Raw genomic sequence first — 9,793 nt, 5'->3', positions numbered from 1 at the left:
CTTTATTCAATTCCATTGGTCAGTATATGGATCTTTATGCCAGTACCATGCTGTTTTGACCACTGTAGCTGTATAATATGCCCTACCAAATAAATTTGATTACTTGTTTTTCTATTTCTGCAAAGTAAATTTTTGGGATTCTCATTAGTACTCTACTGAACCTATACATTAATTTGGGGAGAATTGACATCTTAACTATATTTAGTCTTCCAACCCATGAACATGGTATACATTCTTATTTATTTAGGTCTGCCATTATTTCTTTTAGCAATGTCTTGTAGTTTTCTGTTTTTAGGTCTTCTGTGTGGTTAGTTAAATTTATTACAAAATAATTGATTCTTTTGGTTGCTAATGTAAATGGAGTTTTTTTCTTGGTTTCCTCCTCAGATTTTTCAATCCTAGTATATAGAAGCACTACTGATTTTGGACTGCTGATCTTGTACGCTGCCATTTTGCTGTGCTCATTTATTACCTCTAGTAGCTTTGCTGTAGACTTTTCAGGATTTTCAACATACAGTATCCTATCATCTGCAAACAATAAGAGTTGTACTCCTTCCTTTCCAATTTGGATGTCTTTTATTACTTTTTCTTGTCTAACTGCTCTGGCTAGAAATTCCAGCACAATGTTGAATAACAGTGGTAACAGTGGGCATCTTTGTCTTGTTCCTGATATTAGATGGAATGCTTTCCATCTTTTCCTATTGAGGATGATGTTAGCTGTGGGTTCTTCACATATTCCCTTTATCATGTTGAGGAAGTTCCCTTCTAGTCCAATCCTTTGAAGTGACTTCATCAGAAGAGGGTGTTGAATTTTGTCACATGTCTTTTCTGCATCAACAAGATGATCATGTGTTTTTTTTTCTGCTTTGATTTGTTGATATGGTATACTGCATTAATTGATTTTCTTATGATGAACCATCCTTGCATACCTGGACTAAATCCAACTTAGTCATGATGTATAATTCTTTTGAAGTGTTGCTGGATTCAATTTGCAAGCATTTTATTGAGGATTTTTGCATCTATATTCATTAAAAATAATGGTCTGCAATTTTCTTTTCTTGTAGTATCTTTGTCTGGCTTTGGTTGTAGGGTGATGTCTTCATAGAATGAATTAAGTAGCTTTCCCTCCTTTTCAGTTTTTTTTGATAATTTGAGCAGGATTGGTACTATTTTAGAATTTACATGTGAAGCCATTTGTTCTTGGACTTTTTTTGGGGGGGAGTTTATTTCAGTAATAATTCTAAACATGCTTCCTACTTTTATTTTCATGTCTTGCCCCCAAAGATATCATCAAATACAAATGGTCATGAAGTGTTTTATTTCATTTCAGAGAATTTTAATGTTCAGAAGTGAAATTTTTAAATATCATGCAGATGGTGTGATAGTCAAGGCGGATATATTTTTAAAAAGGTATTTTATTTGTGCTCTACAAAATGATCAAATTTTATATCAACTTTAGTACTGACTATAACAATTGAATTTGGGTAAGAGAATGATAAGAAAGTCTTCTTGAATTTGCAAAGAAGCAAAATAAATAAATAAAATTGAGCTATAACTTAATTCAGTTAATTATGTAATTTGAAGAGCTTCCTAATAGCATGAGAATTCATAATTGTGGTCAAAATGTGAGATTTTAGTATGAGAACCAATAGTTAGGTCAGGCCCCAGTGGCTCAGCAGGCAGACTTCTCACCTGCCATGCCACAGACCCAGGTTTGATTCCCAGTGCCTGCCCATGCAAAAAAAAAAAAAAAAAAGAAAGAAAAAGTTATAATAGAAAGCAACTATTACAAGTATACACACACCTCCTCAATTTTAATACTTTTTCATTTTTATGTGAGACAACTTACAAGTTGTACAGTATTTTATAAATTGGATGTCACAGGTTCTGTCAGATATTTTTACTATTGAGAACTCTCAGGCTGTCCGTTTCTAATTGTGGTGATGAAGACTTTTGCTACTTTGAAAACAAATTGTTTTCATAATGGCATAAGAAATAATTATATACTGCCTTTAGTAATAGTGAATATAAGCTGGTGCAAGAAGAAGTGCCTGTGATCTAAATTGATATCTGCTTAGCAGCTCTAGCAACAGGAAATATTTCCAAGGGGTTTCTTTTATCATGCAAATGAATTCTCAAGACTTAGTACATCACATCCTTGACTTCCTGCTGTATTGCAATCTCTTATTTCATGATGAAAGTGAAATATGATTAGATTCTGTCTGAGAAGTACAGTTCCACATTCTAGTCACTGTATAACATAATACCATAGGTGGACTTGTGTGCCCATGGACCCTCTAAGCCATTAGACAAACAGTAAGAAAAGGGACCCAGCTGTTTACTGACCTCTTTCAAGCTGCATGGGCTGCTTTACTATGGAGGGAAATGTGCTGGTGTTTCACACCTTGCTTTTCTCATTCTCTCTCCAGCTATTTCCCTCCAGTTTCTGGTAATAATTTGATGGTTAGTCTTAATTTGGGAACTGTCTTTGAGTTTTCATTTTGGTGATGTTACAATATTTCTTAGTGTATGGGTTTCCTAGGTCTTCTCTTGGTTTTTTAATTGGAATATATGAAAAGTTACTGCAGAGATTGTTAGTTGTAGACTATTTTTCCATTATAATTTTAAAAAGAGTTTGAAAATCTAAGAATAATGAGAGAGTAAAGCACTGTCAAATAATATTCTCTTATGAAGGTACAGTAGATATATTAAACGTAAAGTGGAAAAATACAATTTTCAGGTTTATTGACTAGACAGTATTGAGAAGGGAATAGGTTTCTTTAGGCTAAATCTTTATCTTCAAACCTAGCCAGTCAGATTCATTTCCCTGCACCTAGGTGATAACACAGCAATATCCTAGGTCACATTCAGATATTGATGAACAATTCTACATTTAATACTCCAGTTTGATCTACCTCAAACCTGTCATTCAGCCAAAAGCTCTTCAGAAGCAAATCTTCAGTGAGGAAAGGCAAGGGTGTTAGGTGTTGGTATTTTTCCCCATATACTTTTCAATACCCCTTTCCTAGCGATTTTGATGCTTGAGGCTTCCTTGAGGTTGGTGAAGGAAGGAGGCAGGAGAAATGAAGCACTGAGCTGTACAGTGTGTTTGGGCTTCTGTGCCGTTTGGTATGAGGTAACCGAATGTTATCATTTTCCTCTTGCAGGGAAATTTGGGGTACTTGGGGATATCTCCATCACATGATCACCTTCAATAATTCATGGATTTCTAATGTAGGCTGTTACCTCTGTGTAACTGCCTATTACGTTTCCTACACTTCTGCTTCAAAAGGCAAATCGCATGTAGCTTCTTTCTGCAGATATAGTTTATAAAAGTTTAAAATCCAATGAATAGGGGCTTAAACAGATACTTGCAGCTGAATGTTAATAGCAACCTTATCCAAAGAAGCTGCAAGATGGAAACAGCCCAAGTGTCCACCAACAGATGAATGGATAAGAAAAAATGTGTATATACATACAATAGAATATTATTTATCCTTAAAAAGAAATGAATTTTGATACATACTACAGCATGGATGAACTTGGAAAACTGTTATACTAAGTGAAATAAGTGAGACCCAAAGGGCAAATGTTGTATGAATCTACTTATATGATAAATTGGGAATAGGAGAATTCATGAAGAGAAAGTAGATTACAGCTTAAATATTTGAACAAAACTTGCAAAAGTTAAGGGTGAGCAGAAAGTATAATTTTGAAATAATACCACATGTATAAAACACATGTAATATTTGACCTTGAAAAAGAGACTGCTTAAAGACTCTGAAGTATAAACAATAGGAGGTGACTTGGATACTGAATTCAAAACTTATAATGATTCATAATGGGGATGGCCACAATTGCGAGAAAGTATGGAGGAATAAAACTCTGAGAAAACAAAGAAACAAACATGGCGTTTGTTTGCCCAAAGAGTGTGGATCAAATCACAGAGTTGAAATTGTCAGAAAAAAAAGGATTCCCTAATATTTTTTTTTTTTTTTTGGCATATACGGGTAACTTTTACTTCAAAGACTATAGAATAAACAAACAGAAACATCTTTGAATTTGGGCTTTCACGCATCTATACAACAAAATGTGTACTTCTTAGCAACATCACTCAGACAGCAATGTCTTTTCCTTTAGTGTTTACCTGCTGTAAACCACTTTCCAAAATTTCTGCACATTGCGCTTTTCATATCTAAGTTTTATTAAAATCTTAGCTATTTTCTAAATGAATACCCTTTTTATTGGATTTTTTCCAATTACAAGTGAATTTAATTTTACAGCTATAATTAGAAACAAGACCAACAGTAGGGCTGTACAAATTAAGGTCTGTTCTAGTTTGCTAGTTGCCGGAATGCAACACACCAGAGATGGATTGGCTTTTAATAAAAGGGGATTTATTTTGTTGGCTCTTCAGAGGAAAGGCAGCTAACTTTCCACTGAGGTTCTTTCTTACGTGGAAGACACAAGATGGTCTCTGCTGATTTTCTCTCCAGGCCCCTGGGTTCCAACAACTTTCCCCGGGGTGACTTCTTTCTGCATCTCCAAAGGCCTGGGCTGAGCTGCTAGTGCTGAGATGAGGAATGCCGAGCTGCTAGGTTGTGCTACATTATGTTCTCTCATTTAAGCACCAGCCAATTAAGTCAAACCAGTCGCTCATTGCAGCAGACACACCTCCTAGCCGACTGCAGATGTAATTAGCAACAGATGAGGTTCACGTACCATTGGCTTATGTTCGCAGCAACAAGACTAGGTATGCTCACCTGGCCAAGTTGACAACTGAATCTAACTAATACAAGGTCAAAATAAAAATATTGTATTTTGTGACTTCATAAAACTCCATTTACTGTATCTTTAAAGAAAACAGAAGTAACAGCAATATATGCAAAAGTAATGATTTAATGACTATAAGCAAGACAAAGCAATAGAATTGTGCTTCTTTTGCAGACAGGGGACAATGAAATGTTCAGCTACAATTTTTCCCATACAAACATGAAACAATATTCATATAGAAGAAACACCCTCACAAATAATTGATGGGTGATGAACACACACCAAAGTTCGACCAAAGCAAAACACAAAATGAAAATCGTTGGAGTTATTCATATTTTAAGTTCAACATGCTCACTCTATTTAAAAATTAAAACCTGTAGAAACTTGTAATAAATTGCTTCCATTTCCAGATAAATACAGAGAAAGTATTTGACATTGTTTATGACTGTTAAAGTCTTAAATTTGAAATTACTGCTATATCACTCTTTAAAATAATTTAGGCAAAATTCTTTCCTCCAGCAAACAGCTGGAATATTTAAAAATTCATTTTTGAATTATAGTGATAAATTTTTAAAAAAACATTAATTCCATCATAACCCATGGAAAATGAACAAGTTATTTCCATATTCCATGGTTACATTTTTCTTTACAACAATAAAATTTAAGAGTCAACATGTATTACCAGAGAAAAGTAAGTACTGTAAGGACTTGCCAATTGTTTCCATTGGAACAGAATTTAGAATTAGATATCCACATTAAAAATATTCTGTGCTGATAAGCAATGTCAAGCATGGAATCTGCAAAGGTCGAACCAGTTGGGAGAATTTTAACAACCATTTCTGAGTACATGAAACAATAATTTCTTTATAGTATTTATAAATATATCATACAATACTGTTTCCTGTTATGTCATATACCGATATGGCATTGTATAATAAGCATAATGCCATCTGATTCTTGCAAAAACAAATCATTTCAACAAGTCAATAAAATAAACAGTAGTAGCCAATTTTAGGCATACAGATTGTAAAACTGAAGCTTACTTTGATCAGTTGGCGCAGCAACAGAGAAATAAAAAAAAGGAAACAGGAATCAAAATGGCTAAATATGTAAGAAATTGTTATTCATCCTGACATGGCTACATGGAATGCATTATTCTATGCATATTCTTTCCATTTGTTGAAATTTTAAGATAAAAAGCACTTGTTTTCTATATGTTCATAAAATTGCATAACAAGAACAATCAAGGAGAATGTAATGCAGGCATTAGTTGGATTAACAAACTATGGCCCGATGCTCATATCCACATTTCCAATGCAAACAATGTTTACAGAAACCATTTCCTATCTTTCCTAACACACACAAACACAAAATCTTGCCTGCCTCTCTCCAGAAACCCTGTATAAGAACAAGCTTTTTCATCAAATGCACATATGAATATCACACATCTAGCCCATCTTTTATAGCCAAATTTAATGTCACCACAAAAGAAAGCAAATTGGACAACAGTCACATGTATTAGCATCTATAAAGCTGTAATGACATGAAGGTAGCTATAACAAATCAGGAGTTCAAAATTCTCTTCCTTAACAGTCTCAGGTTTCAACCAGATGAAGTTGCTGAAGATCCACTGACTGATGATTTCCAAGGTGTGTTGACAAAGGAAGATTGGTGGTTCCTACTAGGGCTGCTGCTGGTTCCATTCATCGTACTGGAGATGGGGGAAACTGAGGGTGGGAAGACTGGACTGGGGTACTGGGGCTTGGCAAACATGAGGAGGTGGAGGGGAAGCCTCCCGCAGGGCTGTTGGCCTTGTCGCTCCCAGAGTCACCGTCCAGTTCTCCAGCAGTCGTCAGTCCATCTCTCTGATGACGGATCATCATTCTTTTACAAGTGGGTCGAACTCTGTATTTCAAAGGAAGCAGCCCATTCCTTGCAGGCAATAGCCGTTAGTGTACAGTAATTCTTTAAAGGTTCATACATGAGGACAATCTGGAAAGTAGTAGGTATGTGCATTTTACTTCTGAGAAACTTCCTTTCACCAGAGGGTACTGCAGGTATCTTTTATCACTCACCTCTTCCTTATATTCCTCTTTGCCTGTCTTTACTTTCTGATCCAATCTGTTCTGGTCAAAGAATTCAATGGATAAACTTCTCTATCTTCATTAGAGCCATTGGCAGCATCAGCTGAAGGATGAGCTGCATAAAAATCCCTTCTTCTCTTCATTTCATTTTTTGAAAATCCCTGGAATTTATATACAATATCTAGAAGAGTTTTATCTGACCTGATATTTAGGAGTGGTCTGGTTTTGTGAACTTGCATATCACAGATCGGACAGTACTTGCTGGTCTCAAAGTAACGCATAATACACATTTAACAGAGGGAATGTGGACATTTGATTATGGTGGTGGTGTCAATGAAGTATCCTACACAGAGCACACACATATCCGGTGGGGACGCAGCTCCGCGATTTTGATACTGGTTATTTGGTGCATGTTTGCTGGATAAAAAGCCCTGGAAAACACAGCGACAGCGGCCTGGGTTCCAAGACGGCAGCCAGGGCTCTCCATCCTGGGGAGCTGCACTCTTTGGTGACGGCGGAGGCGCCTTCAAGTCGTTTAACACAGTGCAGCTGGGCGCCAACGCTCTCCACGGAAACAACGCGCTCCTGGAACGGGAGTCAGGCCTGGCCAACCCAGAAAGGGCCCAACACCCCCCCCCAACCCGACCCCAAAGAAAACCATGCTCAGACCTTTCATAATCAAACCTGTGAAAACCAAACATAAAGGAGAAATCTTGAAATCAGCCAGAAAAATATGTCACATGGCATACAAAGAAACCAGAAGTTAGATGACCATTGACATCCTATATACTGGTGGCCAAAAGGGAGTGGGAAAAAAATATTTTACAGTGCTGAAAGGAAATAACTATCAACTGGGAAACAAAGATATTCTTAGATTAAGGAATCCTAAGAAAATATGTCACCAGCAGAAATTGTCTAAATGGAGTTTCTTCAGACTTAAAGGTAATTTACTACAGTGAAATTGGTAACATCAGTAACAAACAAAAAATAACAGAAATAGCAAATATGGTAAATATATGGATAAATACAACACATTATATTTCTTCTCAAATACTTTAAAATGTATAAGACTCGAAAATGTGCATGCTCATCTTGAGATGGTTCAGTGTATGAAGATGTCACACATGAAAACAACATAAAATATAAAAGGACCTACCTGGTTCTAAGTCTTCCAGGTTTTTCTTAAAGAGATAAAAATATCAGCACTTATTATAAAGTAAATATAAAACATTTTTATTAGACATGAAAAGATAGGAATGTATATAATAATCTCTAAAGCAACCATTAAAGTATTTGTATGATGATATTCAGGCAAAAAAAGAGATAAATTATCATGGCACACTAGAATACAATCAAATAATCTAATAGGAGGGGGAAAAGGAAGAATAAAAAGCAGAGGGGACAAACAGAAAACAAATAAAGTGGCAGATGTAAATCCAGCCAAATCAACAATAAAATTAATAACTGATTTTTCAGGAAAATAAAAAGTTATATGCTATCTCCAATGAAATTATTCTTTTTTAAATCATTTTATTGTTGAGTTGTAGAATTTATATATTCTGAATATTAAACCCTGTTCTAGTTTGCTGGCTCCTGGAATGCAATATACCAGAAACAGAATGGCTTTCAAAAAGGGGGAATTTAATGAGTTGCAAGTTTACAGTTCTAAGGCTGAGACAATGTCCCAATTAAACTAAGTCTATAGAAATGTCCAAACTAAGGCATCCAGTAAAAGATACCTTGATTCAAGAAGGCCAATGACATTCACGGCTTCTCTTTCTCAAGTGAGAAGACACACGGTGAACACAGTCAGGGCTTCTCTCTCAGCTTGAAGGGCACATACCCCTTATCAGATATGTGGATTCCAAATATTTTCTCCTACTCAGTAGGGTGTCTTCATTTTCAGGATAAAGTCCATTGATGCACAAAAGTTTTTAATTTTGATAAGGTCCTATTTATCTATTTTTTTCTTTTGTTGCTTGTGCTTTGGTATAAAGTCTAAGAAACCATTGCATAATACAAGATCCTGAAGATGCTTCCCTATATTTTCTTTTAGGAGTTTTATGGTCCTGGTTCTTATATTTGTGTCTTTGATCCACTTTGAGCTAATATTTTTATTTGGTATGAGATAGGAGTCATCCTTCATTCTTTTCTGTATAGTCAACCAGTGAAACTACTTTTAAAATAATGATCTTTATAGATTAAAATTAAAGGTATGTAAAAAGAATGCTGTTCATCATATATGTATGAGGCAGCTACCTGTAACTGGGGAAAGAAAGAGCCAAAAGGATTTCAGGAAGTAGTATCCAAATTAGTTCTTATCTCCCCCAGTCAGAAGGGTAAACCTCATAATTCTCAGGACATTAGGTAGAATTGTCAGACAGATCCCACTCTTCAGGGGACCAGAGAGCTTTTTAAAATACAATTCACTCTCACTAGCATTTCCGATACACATTTTTTAAAAAATGCTTCCTTTACCAGATAAAAAAATATTTCTTAAACGTTTGGTGAGAGAAAGTTCCTTCACAGTGGACACAATTAGGAGATGTATGCCATGTACAAAATGGAATTAATTCAACCCTCTCATCCCCTGAGGTCTTTGAAGCCCTACCTCTGTTATTCCACTTGATTTCTGCTTAACAGTCTCCTTTGATGTGAACCAGTAGGCTCAGTTTTGCATAACAGTCCAAAAAAATTGCTCACTCCAGAGCCAATAAATTAATACATTGAATATAGCCTCTCTGCTCAGAATACACATTATTAACAAATTTACTCTAATCTAAAATACACTCAAAATCCCTTAGCTGAGCAATCTCAAAATATCGATCTCTGCAAATATCCCCAGATATTGTCCAATATTAGCAAATCACTGCCATTCTCTGGACGTACTAGTTTTTTCCCCCTGTATTCTAATTCCCAGAGAAAGCAGGGGTATG

General features: G+C 35.6%; 1 pseudogene; it reads right to left on the bottom strand.

Moving 5' to 3' along the window:
* Positions 1-6,375: 6,375 nt before the first annotated feature.
* LOC143662463 (polycomb complex protein BMI-1 pseudogene) lies at positions 6,376-7,278 on the bottom strand (annotated as a pseudogene).
* Positions 7,279-9,793: the final 2,515 nt, after the last annotated feature.

This window comes from Tamandua tetradactyla, chromosome 2, assembly GCF_023851605.1.
Source record: "Tamandua tetradactyla isolate mTamTet1 chromosome 2, mTamTet1.pri, whole genome shotgun sequence".
In the NCBI taxonomy this organism is placed as follows: Eukaryota; Metazoa; Chordata; class Mammalia; order Pilosa; family Myrmecophagidae; genus Tamandua; species Tamandua tetradactyla.
The sequence above is the reverse complement of the archived record's forward strand: the minus strand, read 5'-3'. Positions and strand labels throughout refer to the sequence as shown.